Source organism: Solea senegalensis, linkage group LG19 (genome assembly GCF_019176455.1).
Source record: "Solea senegalensis isolate Sse05_10M linkage group LG19, IFAPA_SoseM_1, whole genome shotgun sequence".
NCBI classification, from domain to species: domain Eukaryota; kingdom Metazoa; phylum Chordata; class Actinopteri; order Pleuronectiformes; family Soleidae; genus Solea; species Solea senegalensis.
The window spans coordinates 12,057,676-12,073,449 of NC_058038.1; the positions used below are offsets into that span (position 1 = coordinate 12,057,676).

The 15,774-nt window shown below is 41.0% G+C and overlaps 2 pseudogenes; both read right to left on the reverse strand.

The window, feature by feature from the left end:
* Nucleotides 1-403: 403 nt before the first annotated feature.
* LOC122785275 lies at nt 404-4,090 on the reverse strand (annotated as a pseudogene).
* Nucleotides 4,091-5,040: 950 nt separating this feature from the next.
* Nucleotides 5,041-15,035, reverse strand: LOC122785016 (annotated as a pseudogene).
* Between the last annotated feature and the right edge of the window lie 739 nt (nt 15,036-15,774).

Sequence of the window (15,774 nt, forward strand, 5' to 3'; positions counted from 1 at the left end):
TCCAATATGAAGACAGAGCGTTTGATAATGAGCTCTGCAACTTGATGAGCTTGTCTGATCTTCCTGAGGGGAAGGCAACACTGAAGATAACTGTCAAGCAGGCCAGTGAGTCATATCACACTGATTCAACATTGGATACGGCAAGTTTGTCTTCATCCTCATCGGCTTGCGAGGGCATTTCCCCCCGCCATCGGCCATGGCCTGATGCATTTGACATTCCTAGATTTTCGTATGATGTTGAGTTGCAGCTTAAAAGGGGTAATGAAGCCTACCAAGAGAATGGAACCTTGCAGAAGCAATGTACTCATACACTGCCTACTCATCTCGAGAAGAATATGACATTGTTGCACAAAGTCTCATCAAAAACATCCTTGCCTGAGGGAGCCTGGGTCTGCCAAGGGTTGGTACTGCTGGAAATTCAGCTTAAAATTCAAAATGGGAAATTCATGGAACAAGCTCCGTGTGGCAGGATGCTCTGAACTTCAAGTTAATCGCCGCTCCTCAGGACCAAAACAGAAGCCCAAGAAAGTTAAAAAAGCTGAAGTAAATTTTCTTCCTGACTTCGCTGAAGGAAGAACCCAAGATCTTCTGGAAGAAGAGAGATTAGCCATTATGGAAGAGATGAAGAAGAAAGCTGATATAAAGAAAGTCAACAAAATGATGGTCAACACCTTCTCCCTGTGACGAAAGCAAATTGTAGAAGAGCCACCTGTGGCAGAGGTGAAGACCAAGTGGCAAGCTTTGTTCACAGAGCAACAGGTAAGACAACATTATAAACACAAATAAGTTGTTAAAAGAATTATTAAAAAAATTATGTAGAAAACAAATATTAATTCCCAATTAATAGTAAGAAAAAAGTTAAGCCATTTGCTCTCACGAAGGAGAACTGCAGTCTGGGAGATGAGCTCACAAAACACCATTATTTCCTAAGGCTGTGAGGAGGCTCACCTTTCTGTATGTATCGAGCTGAAAAAAGTTTGTGTTCTGTTTTTCTTTTTTTTATTTCCAATAGATCGAAGCTGAATTCACTCGAATCACTTCAGTTGACTTGAGAGGGTCCTTTTTTTCCGGGCTGGGACAGCATTTGCCTCGATTACTTCAGCTCTATAGGGCCAGCAGCTTTCCAGAGCTGAAAAATGTCCTAAGCATGCTTGAGGAGGATGTAAGTATATTTGCTCAGGGATGCAAAAATGTATCAATCAAAGATACTTTTTGATCCATAGATTGTTATTGAAGTGAGGTGTCTTCATGGCCACATCTACTTGAGTGGCTAGTTGCTTTAGTTGTGTATTCTGTCTTTAAACAGATTTCCAACCAAACAAGAAGGGCTGTCTTTCTGAGGGGCCTGCCGTATTTCCTCTGTGAAGATCCTTCAAAGTTCCTCAGGACTGCAGAGGTAAGCTGAGTTATTGTTACTGAATGAATTGATGAAACTCTGTGGCTGGCTGTAAATGTAATGCCAATGGAAAACTGTCCCCATTTTATTCACCCTATCAATTTTGGTTACAATATATGGCATACCATTTAGGAAATTTACTTAGAATATATTGAATGAATGTTTGAATATATTGAATGAAAAATGACTCACTGGCGCCATCTTTTGTATCAGCCTTTCAGCTTCTACCTGAAGTGTTATTTCCACCAACATCTCTTCAAGAATGATTCATAATGTTCTTTTAGCAATGTTTTGTTGAACATGATTACTCATAAGAGGGTGTCCTGGCTGGGGGCTTCGCAGCAGTGGTCAGTAGTCTGATGGCATGCGGGTAGAAGCTGTCTCTGAACCTGCTGGTCCTGGTTCGGATGCTCCTGACCCACTTGCCTGACGGGAGGAGCGTGAACAGACTGTGGCTCGGATGGTTGGACGTGCCAGAGGGGACGTGCTGCGCCCTCCCCCTGCAGCGCTGGCTGTACAGGTCCCGGAAAGCCGGCAGCCCAGTCCCTACGACGCTCCCCCGATCACTCTCTGCAGAGCTCCGTGCCATCGTAGACCGCACAGCCGCCGCACCAGGCTCCGAAGCCCCCAGCCAGGACACGGCCATAATGCCGAAACCTGTTCTTGTCTCTCAGACGGTTAGACAAATACTAAAGAATACTAAAAAATACTATATTTTTTCCTTTCTTTGTGAAGCCCACAGACATGGATGACAGCATGACTAGGGGAATGAATGTCGGCATTGTCCTAGTCAAAGAAGGAGAGGATCTTCTTGACATATCGGTGGTCCTGGAGGAATAGATCATTCTGCATGGCATCAAGGACTACGCGCATGTGGTAGCTATGTTAATGGGTCTGCTATATGCACTGAACATTGGCTACCTGAAAGAGCTGCAATATACCTTCGAAGTCATTCAGAAGGTTCTCATGAACATCGGCGGTGAGCACTGCTCTGCAAGGGTTCATGGACTGAGGAATAGACTTCTTCATAAAACAGTGTAGACACTACACTGAGACTGAGAGTTTTCTTATAAGTTCTTTTCCACTATTGTAATGGTCACTGACATTCTCAGTCGCAAAAATGTAAGACCTTTTCCCGTGAAGTTGACATTAGTCATAACCTTTTTGTCTGCAAGGGTTTGAGGTCTTTCCTGGAAAGTATTATTGACCTGTTTGGGTGTGCATCATTTTATTTAATTTTTTTTTCATGTTATGAAACACAGAACTAATGAGTAGAGAGTACTCATTTGTGCACATTCTAAAGAGGAGATGTTTTACCCATAAGCTTGTGCTGTTTTTGGGGACAAAACCTTTTGTACTTGATGGGATGTGTTTACCTTGCCCATCTGGTTGCGAAGAACTGGAATTGATTTGGTTTCTTTGGAACAACCAATAACCTATAGAGATAAGATGTTTAAGCATAAAATGAAGTTGACATAACATAAAGTTAGATATTGTAGGTAGACTGAACTGTAGATGAATTATTCTCAGCCATGGAATTCCAGTTGAAAGAAATTAAGATTGTGTTGACTCAACTAAATAATTGTATAGGAACTGAATTTTGATTAAGTTATATAAACTAATGGTTAAGTTTATTTGACTAGAAAAGCTTATTTGATTTGAATCATCACACAATTGTCTCAACTAATCTTCACAAGTTCAGCTAACTTAAAATTTTAAGGCAGCCCGGACACTAACTTTTGTTAGTTGAAACAACTCGGTTTTTTTACAGTATAGGTCCAGAATTCCTCCAGTTGACACCCAGGTGAGAGCAGGAGTCGGCTCAAGTGTCACCTCTGCAGACACATTAAGGCATTCAGTAACAGTTCGTATATGATAGGAAAAAATATTCAGTGGAAAATCTTATTGAAATGTACTCACATCATGGGATTTACGTCGCACTATGAAACCAAATGGGTCAGACTGGTACTCGGTGGTGTAAAGGACATCGGAGTTATCTGCTCTGCTCTTGGGATCATCAGCTGCGAGCTTGACCTCATATCGCTGAGAGGACGGGTCCTTTAGCTTGAGGGTGAATGTATCAGTTCAGTTTTGTCACATGACGTCAAAGTAGATTGCAGGTGCTGAATATACAAAATACAGGAATGTGTACTTTCCTCATCACATCTATTTGAATGGTTGCAGCAGAGAAAAAAAACAACAACATAGTATTGGACACTCACAATGAGGTGCAAGCAGCCTGTGGTCTCCTCAATGATTTCCAGTCTTAGTGTAGAGATGTCTCTAGGCAGGTATGAGGGCTTGGCACGAGTCAGAGTGGCAGCCAGGCCTCGTTTTGAAGGAGTGAAGGGACCCAGTTTGTAGCCAGGGTACAAACTGGGGTAGAAGCACCAAGGTGGTCCAACAGAGTTGGGCAGAGGGGCATAACAGCAACCCCTCTCCTCACACTGTCTCTTGTTGAGAACCCTGTCCCTGGCACAGTCAAACCGACTTTGTGGGGCCATGGTGCATTTGTCATCTCTATAATTAGTAGTCTCTTTGAAACTTTTAAGGGTGACTTTCACTTGAAACCACAGGTTTATTGTGTGTTTCAGTTGGATTAGCAATGGCAAGCCTCTCATATGCTATGCTCTTGTTTGGCACGGCATGGACATACCTGACCAGTATGGTTTCACGATCGGACAAGTTGTTCATGTAGAAACAATTTGACAAAGCAAATGCAATGAGGACAAGAGCAGCTACTACAAAGTTAGACAACAGAGTCATTCTGCTATCACCACAGATACAATGGCAGGTCAGTGAGCACTGAAGTTTAGCTCTGCAAACACACTAGTCAATCGTAAACTAAGCTGTTAGTGGCACAAATATAGGGGTTACATAATCGTCCACACTTGCTGTTTCGCTCATTTTATTAATGACCAAGTACTATTCAGTGACTCACTTCAAGAGCTGGCTTTACCTGAACTAGCTGGTCGCTTGCGATTAGCTACAAAACAGCTCAGTGCAGAGCTAAAATTTAACTCTAATTAAACGCAGGTAAGTAACTTATTTACCTGGAGCAGTGACAGACAGGGCTTTTTGTCAAAAGGCTGCGAAAACGACTATTTCCAAAAATCAAGATCAGAGAGATGCGTTTTCAAATCCATGTCAGGGTTAAAATTCTAATAAGGTTATTCTAACTTGCCTCTGTTGCTTAAATTGCAAGCAAGTGCGGAAGCACGCACACACACACACACAGACAGACAAAGCCACCAAAATCAATACTTCACTCCCACTCCGTGGGGTGAAGTAACAATGCATTACTGATATCATACCATGTGCTTCAAAGTTTTCATTTACAGGCTGTATTGCGATTAGGATGAAATTACGATTAAATGTTCAGCCATAGTGGATACTAAGCCGGTGCGTCGACAATGTCAGGTCCACTGTTCATTACATTACATTACATGTCATTTAGCAGACGCTTTTATCCAAAGCGACTTACAAAAGTGCATTTAAACATTTGGGTACAAATAAGAGCTAGAAGTAAGTCAGAGCTTCAAGTAGATCAAACTATGAAGTGCTAGTCATAAGTGCAATGTACAAGTTTTTTTGTTTTGTTTTTTTTTTTGCTGGTTTTTTTTGTCGTCTTAGACTAGGTTCAAAGATGAACTATTCCTTTACAGTAATGTTGTAGGCAACAGGGCCCCTGAAGGTGAAACCCAGATAGAATGTGACGTTTTTATTGCTGCGTGGCACTGAATGCATGTTAAGAGGCCATATGCTGAATTTCTTTTTCTGCAGCAATCTCAGGCTTCTCCCATGCTTCACCACTAAACCACTTCAGGCGTTTTTCAGAGACCGAGAACACCTTTGTGACGCTGTAAAACTTTCTCTTGTGGACAAATTTATCCAATCCATTTCCATGTCCCAGAAGAAAATGGGTGTAAAGCCTTCTCTTTCTTTGAGGAATGTCCTTCCTCTTGGTACAGTAGCATTTTTCCATGTGCTCCACAGCTGACTGGACAATTTCATATTTGTTTTCTCTCTCATGGTCTGTGTCCTTCTCCTCTGGCCAGAATAGTAAGGTAAGCAGGAACAGTGCACCTGGCAAACATTTCTTTTTATCACCTGGGAACTGATGACAAAGGGCCTGTAGATCTTTGAAAGGAGCAACCTTTGAACCCTGTGGTGACAAGCAGTTCAGGGTAATGTGGGTCACAATGTAGTTCACAATATCCCTCTGATTAAGTTTTGCCTTTCGTGGACTGCTAGGGTAAAGAGAAACTATGGTCTCTAAAATATGCACGGCATCCCTCTGTTCAGTTAGTTTGGACAAGATGGAAGTTATGTTACCACCACCAAGTTGATAGATGATCATGCGTTTTTGTAAAGGAGTGAGATTGGTAGAGATTGATTGCCCTGGTTGATGAATTTCTGCAGAGGAAACTTCACTGAAGTACTTCCCATAGTCAGAAGATCTATTGGTCAACCACTTCAGTGGATGGCTTATCTTATCTTCAGGACTTTCAAGGATTTTTTTTTCATCTTCACCTATATCTGTCTGGAAGAAACTGAGGTCCTCTGAAATCCATTCCAAGGAATCAATCAATGTCTGGTGAAGCTTTTTCAAACGACCATGAAATGGTTCCCAGGCATCTAAGACATGTTCTGGTATGTAATCTGTTAACAGATACTCTCTACATGTTGAACGGCCTTTAGCTCCTTTTGCAAACTCTTGTAATGAAAAGATCAATTTGAGCAGGCTGAATCCAACTTCAACTTCAGAAAAATATCCTGAACTGTTTACATTTTCCATGTCTGCATCAGCTGCTCTCTCACATTCTTGAAAACACTGCAGGGCATTCAGTGCAGTCTCCACAGCATCAGCTGTGTTTTGGGCTGTGATTGGTGCACAGCCATTTTCAATGGCTTTCCATTTGAATTGGAACCATCTTCTGTACACCTGCCCTTTTGTGTCAAGTATGTACAAGTTGTTGGGAAGCTGTTTAGCTGCAGTCTCTGCCCAGTATGTTGCCTCTTCAAACTTTTCATAAGTATAAAGAAGACGAGCAAGTTGTTGGGCAACGAATGGATCTTTATGAAAACGTTCAAAAGCTTCCTTGAGTAACTCTATTGCTTTGTCAGGGCCTCCCTCCTTTTCTCGCACATGTTCAATCAGAGGAGAGAATAAAGTATCACATTCATCTCCTCTGCTTATTCTGGATCTCCTGATGAAAAGTGCTCTCAAAAATGACCGATATTCTTCCTTTCCAAATCTGTGCTCAAAAAGCACATCGTCACAGAGCAATTTCTTTGCCAAACTGCTGTGTTGGCTTCCAAGGAGTTGTTGGAGAATTTCCTTTGCAACGAGTGGGTGAATTATTCTGATGGATTTAATGTTGGTCTTGTCATCTCTAAGATGCAAGAAGACAAGTTTGGCCTGTTCGCAGAGTGATCTTGCAAACTCTTGCTGTCGAAACCTTTCCATGTGCACTTGTAAGGTTAGCAAAGCTTCGCAGTGGGACTGAGAGATGAAAGAGTTATCAACATAAGTGTTCAGCAGTGCTACGTACTGAATGAGGAGAGTGGCAGTAGACTGAAGGTCAATGCCTTGAAGCAAATGTGTCACAAACATTTGAAGATAACCTTCATCAAATTCTTCACTCATCAAAACAAATGTCGAGACGAACTGATGCTCATACTGTTTTTCAAGCAACTGTCGTTTTCCAGCAAACTTCTTCTTCTCTTCAGGAGACAGTTTGTGAGTGACAGATACATTCTGTAATGCAGACTCTTTGCATCTACTCTCTGGATCATGTGATCGCCTACAGCTCAACAAAATGAAACATAGTGTTTCATGCTGGATTCGTCTGCTACTGATTGCAACCTGTAGCTCATTTCTGAGATCATCAAGGTAGTCTTTGTCAGAGTCTTCGATTAGGAGCAACACTGGAAGACACCTTTGTGGATCTTTTTCTTCATATTCTCTTAGACCAACTGCATGTTGTGTAACATCAGTAACTGAGTATGAAGGCCTCACAACTGCACATCTTAGTTCTTTCCTGTTCTGCCACAACACCTGCCTTGCCACGGTACTTCCACCACTTCCTGGGTGATGGTAGATGTTTATAGAAGTAACTGGGGTCTGATCTACGTTACATTTCAAATCATCCATGAGGAGTTTGGAGACATCCTGATAAGCATCTCGTTCGATTACCTCTCCAACATACTTGTGCTCAGCGAGCCAAAAGTTCATCCATGTCACTCTACCACCACGGTAAAACTGGTGTTCAATATTTGCCTTCTCCTCATTAATGAAGTCTTTGCTTGTGTCGTCACAATGGTTGACTGTCAGTATTTCCAGAGAAGCCATATGTTCCTCTTTGTTTGTTTCAAGAAGACATGTCCCTTTCACAAAGACTGGCAAGTGTTTTTTGGCACAGGCTTTTACTGGTTGTATCATTTGCATAGTTGCATTAATGTGACTCATTTTCATCCCAACTACACTGAAATTGTTCACAGTTTCTGTTTCACATAACCCCTCTGCAAAACTTTGCCACCTCTGGAAGTTTGTTTCTGATTCACAGATGCAGATGATGTCTGTGTGGCCTTGCATGTCTGTGAAAAACCCATAAAAGGTGTGCAAGAGAGGTTTCTCTACTGGTGATGTGAGAAGAAAAATGACCTGTAATGACCCTTTTGGCAAGATATGTTTACAAATCAAAGACACATACACCATTAAAAGGGTCATTCTTGTCTTGATCCAAGTCATTTCATCACAAGGAGTTTCATTTGCTTTAAAGCCAGAACGGCCATTGCAGAAGAGCCAGCTAGTTTGTTCAAACAGGTGCAGTTTTTCTGTGAATTCTTTGACGCTTGTGTCACTGGATTTGCTATAGCTCTGCAGAGAATGCATGTTTGCAGCATGATGCTCAAGGTATTTACTGCAAAGGCCTGATATCTTTGAATCTGGGTCAAAATCAAACACAGAGAAAATCTTCATATTAAGCAGCCACTCAATGTTAGAAAGGTCATCAGGTTTGAATTTGTTTGTAATGAATATGAACCATTTATCATTTTCAATGAACTTCTTCCCACTAGTTATTAGCATTGTGAGTTTCCTCCCAAGGTCTTGGCAGAATGGAGTACTGAGTACTTGAGTTTTCTCTGCCTCTTCTCTTTGAGCATCCCGTTCTTTGACTCTCTGAAAGAAATCACTTAAATCACTGTCACTCACTGGCTCTGTTTTGGAACCTACCCTTCGCAGAATGGCTTTTTTCTCATATTGTACTTTGTTTGCTGCCTCATTGAAGTTTGGCAGAAGAACTGCATAAACCTTGCCCTTAACAATGTTGACTGAAGGCACAATGTCAACCTCCACCACATAGTTTTTTGCTGTACTTTCTCGATCCATAACCTCAATGAACCTTGGTGGGCGCACACAATGGCGCGCATGCTCTTTGTCAGTTGAGAAACACTTTTCAATGTAGTCCAAAGCATCCACATAAATGTCTTTGTCTTTTATTGGGATGCCAACTACCTCACCATGCACATATCCTGTATCCTCCTTGCTGTCCATCACACCGAAATGTATTGTGCCATTTGATCGGATATTCATACAACCAGTTGCAAATTTTAGAACCTCTTTGGCAAACTTAGCTTGCAGTCTTGTGCGATCCAATTCAGCAGCTATAGCAAAAGATTTGAATTCATGGCAGGGAGAGATCAAATCAAAAGCTCCCGATTCAGGTTGCAGAACTCTGTGCTTTACATATATGAAATCAATGCCTTCTTGATCAAATGGCCGTGGTTTGCAGTCTTCCTTTGAAGTCAATATGCAATGTTTTTGGGGGGTTTGACTTTCTTCTGAGGCACACTTATCTCTTGCATGTACCTGTCCAGAAGGAACTTCACTTGAAGCAAGACAATGAAGTGATTTTGAATTGTTTTTCTGCTGCAGCTTAGTTTTTTTAGAACGGGTAGGCTTTGCATTCTGCTGACTGTTTTGCTTGGAATTGAAGAGCTCGTTTCTTTTTTGGATAATCATATGAGTAGGCCCAAATTTCATGCCAATCTTTGTCATCAAGAAGTCCTCATCAAGTGTAAGAAGGACTAGTCCATTTACTTCTTCTTCAAAGAGCTTCTTTATGTATTGTTCTTTCACACGAAGTGTTCGTAGCCAGGTGCTCACTTGAGATTCAGTCCAGTTCTCGGGTGACTGCATAAGATTGTCAGCTGGATGAGGGAAAAAAAGATTTTGGTTTATTCATAAATGACAGCATCAGAGATGATGATCTCCACATTTAAAAACATGTCTTTCATTTGCCAATATAAAGACATTGAATAAAAGTGGATTATTTAAAGCGAGACAATAGTTCATTTTTAGAGGGGACCTCAGAGGGGACCATGTATTTGCTGGTGAGGCCCATAAACCTGTGCACATTAGACTGGCCTCTCTTCTGTCTTTTCTTAAAACTCATCTCTTTCCATTGGCCCTGACACTATTTAAGCTGTTGACATGTTTTTATTTGTTGTGGTGTGTTACAAATGACATAAAGTTAGCTAAAAGTTGCTGAAATGCTCCATGTATAAATGTTGTATGCTGTGATGGTGCATATTTACATTAAATTTTACCTTTTTAAAAGAGATCAGTTCACATTAAATTACAAAAAAAAACAAAAAAAAATCCACTCACCCATCGTGTCCTTTCTCCTTTCATCACATCAACAACATTAATTTACTTGTCAACGACCACCTGTAAAAGAAAATGTTTAGTTATATGATGATTGAAATTTCAAACTGAAACCACAGATAGATTTTGTTCATTTTTTTCTCCTTTTTGGTTCACACACATACATTCCTTAATAAAATCTGATAGAGGCAAATATAAATAATATATGTTAACATATTAAAGGGGACATATTATGCAAAATCAACTTTTTAACCATTTCAATATTGATATTTGGGACTCTGGGGGCCCTACCAGTCGCCAAAGTGTGGAAAAACAATACTCATTCATGTTTTGGTGGTTCCGCTTAGTGTAAGTATAGGCCATAAAACGCTCGATGTTGAATTCCCTGCGCTTATGACGTCAGCATGCGCATTTCACCGTGAATGTTACCGCCCCACCAGTAAGTTTACTTCACAAGCTCCACCTTAGCTCCACCTTGTCCCTGCGAGAGTGCAGGCGAGGGAGGAAGAGCGGTATTATGTCAACGCGGAGGGACAAGTGTGCTGTTGGTGGCTGCACAGTGGAGCACAGTGTTTTACAGAGGATTTTATATATGAAGCTAATGTGCCGATGATAAAGTCAGCAAACGTGTGTTTTTGTGTTCGCACCACTTCACATCAGACTGTGACCAGCGGTCGCTGTATTTAGTCAGGGGACGTATTTCACCGACGTACAAACACACAAATTGTTAAGAAAAGATCACATAGAGGTCATAACTGACCATTCTGACACGTCCTAATTAAACATATTTGTTCAGTACGTCCTCCATGACCGGAGCACAGACTCAGTCTGATACAGTTGCTGATCGCCGCTGCACTCTGTGTCACAGAGAGTGCAGCACCGCTGATCGCCAGCTCGCCGGAGCACCGGAGCTGGTCAGCGGTGGTGAGGTCTCCGGAGCACAGTCTCCGGTCTGATACAGCAACATACAGTTTATTCAGCGCGCCGCTGGCGATCAGCAGTTCTGTTCATAAGTGTTTTTAACTGATTTACAGTTCGGCAGTGTTCGGCTCGATCCTTATGTAGGACGTCTCTTCCTGTGACGGCACTCTCGCTGACATGTTGATATTGTCAGAGAACTAGTGGAGGGAGGGGGAGACGAATAGAGCTGTAAAGCGCTGTAAAGAGGACAAATCAGAAACCCCCTGGAAGAAGTGGTTGTGTGTTTGCCTGTGACCATGCACGACCATGCACGAAAACCGAGCGTTCTGAAAGGGGCGGGTTTAGCAGGGTTATTGAACTACTATGATTCTGCATCCTTATGGTATTTTGACCAAAGCATGTCACTGACATGTTCATTAGGACACCAGGGAACTATTTTAATGGGGGAAATAGGGTATAATATGTCCCCTTTAAGGATCCCTACAAAACAAATTAAACACTGCTCTCTGCTGGTCAAAATCAGTAATGGTGACACAATTTCTAAAAACCTCAAACATACTGAATCTTAAACATTTCTGTACAGCATTATCTATTATTCAGCAATGTACAGTCAAATCTAGAGCTGAAACAATGACTCTATCGATTATTAAATCAATCGCTAAACTAATTGGTTTGAAGCTTTTTTCATTATTAAAACAAGATTTCTGATTGTTTCAGCTTCTTAAAGGCATACTTCCCCATTGGAAAGATGAGTTTATATTAAAACTGGGTTATCTATGTAGCAGAAATGTGAAATAATATTTGAAGCAAGTGCCTTCTTGGCCGAGAAATTTAATTTTGGCTCATGTAGATGAACGACAACAACTCCCATCATGCACTGCGCTCGCTGCCCTGTGAAGGGTCTCAAGCATTGAAGCAGACAGTGCTAGTTGTATAAATGAGGTCCGTCTTTTCGGCATGTTAAACACATGAGTGACACAGCTAGCACATGGGAACAGGGGGCGGCTTGTTTACATTTTCAAATCAGAGAATTGACTGACACCGCTTTTAGCCAATCATTTTTAACCAATCTTTTTTTTTTTCTTTTTTTTTTAACTAAAGTCTTACACCATTTGACGACATGCAGCGTTGCATTCAGGTGCAACTCCAAAAAGGAGGACAAATAAGTGTCCGGCTTAAGGCTGTGCCAGACGCCAGACAAGGCATTTAAATTCCGGACTGTCCGGCCTAAATCCGGACGTATGGCCACTTTACTCGTAGGTACTGTTGTAATTCATCAATCACGAAGGCGAGATAGAGTTGTGTGAAGGGTTTGCACATTTATTTCCACTTACCGTACATCCAAGTTACATTTCCATCTATATGTATCCAAGCTACTCGAGGATCAGCGTCACATAGAAATATTCCCTTGTTGCACCAACACTTAAAATACAGCTTCTAAACGGACACATCCATCCAACTGCTAGATCATTTTCAGTACACATCTTCCAATTCCTTTATCTATCATAGCCGTCAAAGACATCAAAGCGTCCATGGTAGCTTTTATCTAAAGAACAAAACTGTTAATATATTCCATTTTAACAAGTGTCAAATCTTGCAACAAAGCTTCAACGCTTCAGTGGTGGTGACATCTGGTGGACAACTGAAGCCATAACAACCTCTCAAGAGCACGACTGAAGCAGTGACACAGTTTCAATCCCATGTCAGCAATAGTTTAGAAAAGACTGTGTGGTCATTCAAGTGTTTTGTTCATTCATACTTGCCCATACTGTAAAACATCCCAGATTAAGCCAAAGAATAAATCTATATGTTGGTTAAGGGTTTAATTACAGCGTTAAGCTTTATTTAGAAACTGTACTAAATGTCCATAACAGGGTAAGAGATCCTTCCTACTGGCTTCCTACTTTGCAAATTATCATGGTATTTGAACTCAGAAAGATAATTTGTGTTAAGTGTTTTACTCCAGGGTCCAGATAGTTCAGTCATTGGAGGACTTGTATGGTTGAGGAGGAATGTTTATACACAGAAGTAGACAGGTTATTTGTATTCCTAGGTTTTCATTTATTTAGAACTATGGCAGGCTACAAGTAATTGTACATTTGAGACCCATTTAAAAATGAAAAATCTAATTCAATAATGGAAACATAGAATGTAGGCCATGAATTGCAGTAGCCTCCACCAGACTCACAAAAACCTTCATCCACCAAGCTGTCAGGAAGCTACATACACTGTTTATACTGTTTAGATTTTTTGGCAGTTATTTATTTACATACTATATATTACACTGTTTATATATTTTTTTCTGAATGCTAGTTATTTATTTACTTTTACAGTACAAACATATCTTTATAATCTTTTGAATGCTACTACCATTACATCTACCTTACATCTGCCTTTTTGGCACTATTTGTATTGTTGATTTATATCCTATATCGGTGTATATTTTATATTTTATATGTTTTAGTATTTTAGTTTCAGTATTAGGAAATGTCTGTCCATCTGTTGTGCATGTGCACTTAACTGTTTGACAATTGAAAATAAAGCTGACTTTGACGTCATCAGCCTCAGTCAAAGTGCTGTTCCAATTCTCAAGTAAGCGAACAGCGAGGACGGTTCTCAAACCCGGAAGTGTTCTCGCTCCGCCCATTTTTACCAAGTATGCATCGGAGGTGACTTAAGTGTACTTGGGATGGCCATGTATCCCAGAATACATTTCGGCGGAGCATAGCAGCAAATAATAGAAATATAAATCTGAAATAAATATTTTTTTTGTGTCCCGGAACAAAGTTTCAACATCATTTGAGGTGAGAAATTAGTCCAACCTTAACCAGTTAATGCCTAGTCCTAGTCCTACCCGAAACCTAACCTTTGCAGGGTGGCCAGTAGGGCTGGGCGGATGGATCTAAAATATCGATAGTATCGATACTAACACTGGTATCGGGTATTGATTGATACTTGTGTGATGAGATCGATTCTTAAGTACAACTCCAGGCATTTACAGAGTGACCGACTGGCCGTACAACACCGCTCTTCTCTCACTTCACTCATGGTCAATTAGCCCCTCCCGTTTACTCCGCTGCCAACCCCCTCCCCCGCAACACTCACTCATTCACTGCGAGACGAGCAGCGCACTGTTGTGGCTGCGCGATGGCAGAGCGGAAGAGGAGCGCTGTTTGGAGGTTTTTTACAGCTGTAACTCAAACCACTGCAACCTGCGATGTTTGCAATGTTGTTAATTGCAAATGCAGATTACCACCCCAAAAGGGAAATAAACATTTCTGAGTCACTTAATAAAAGTATTTTTATTTAGTAATTGCAACATACCTGAGAAAGCATTTTCTCCAAGGCAGGTCAGTTAGTAAGTGAGAGAAGAAGCTCAATAAAACAGAAACATGTAAACAATATTTCTGTGTTACTTAATAGTAGTATTTTTATTTGCCTGAAAACTTTGTTCTGTGTTTTATTATCATCATACACATGATTAATTAAAGGAAAACTTAAGAAATAATTAAATAATCATGAAAATTCAAGTTTTTAGTCAAATTTGCCTATTGATGATGCATTCACATAATAAATTATGATACATTGCTCTCCCCTACACACAAGTGGTAGTAGTAAAAAGTATCGGTATTGGTATCGGTAATACTGGCCCTGTATTTATTTGGTATAGGATCGATACCAAATTTTGCAGTATTGCACAGCCCTAGCGGCCAGGTCAGCTTGCCTATGACTCGACTCGCTTGACTTTGACTTTGACTCGCCAATCGAAATATCTCGGTATGACGAAAAAAAACAACTGAAAACACAATTTGACCCCGAGGACTGATTTATTATCCAGTCACATGGCAAAAGAACATCTAGTCAAACCTCTGGAGTCGGTTAATTAAGCAAAAACATCGCTTTGAAACTACAGTAGCATATAAGTCACACTGCAACAGCCAATCGCAAAATGACCAGTTCTTACCTCGGATAAATGCTGGTAAAAGACAGCGTTGGTCCATTTTGCTGCTGTGGGTTGTTTTAAAGAAGTGTATTTACTTGCGAGCCATCAAAATTTTAGTTTAGCTGCCTCTGTCGGGGCCGAAACCCTCGCCAATTGCAACTTAAAAGTTTGTTTTCGCTAGCTGCTAAAGAAGATAACCATGACAGATGCCCCTCGCGCCAAAGAGGCGCGTAGTCATACACCTGTTCCAGTAGCAGGAATGAATGAATAATAACAGGCACCGTGTAGAGAAACGGGACCAGACAGCGGAGCTCTCACCTTCAGTCCCCGCTGCAGGAGTCTACGGTGTCGGACATCCATGTCACCGGGCGGGCGGCGACGGCGCAGCACGTACCGGCGTCGTTTCTCCAAAGATTTAGCTCCGGTGTGGGATAGCGTGGTCCTGTTTGCCCCCGTCACACCATCTGCCCTTTAGAGCATCACATACTTTTCCGGCCATTCCTTTCAAAGTAAAATGCAATTTTAAAGAATGCATCGCAAATCTTTTTATTTTGAAAGCTACACTTATCCCACTTCTTGTAATAAGCCTCGTGTATGTCCAGCAACTTGATTGTGCAGATCGAGACTAGTTTTTTGCACATTTTATCTGTTCAAGTTTATTCTTGAGAAGCACTGTGCATTTTATTTCTGTGAAAGGTGGTATACTAACCTTAATTCTGATAATTACACTTGATGTCAATTATGTGCTATGGACCTTTTGTGTCTTTAATAAAGCCTTTGAAAAAATGCACATAAAAAATATAGCCTATATATGATATACTTCAGAAATGAAGAATCAAT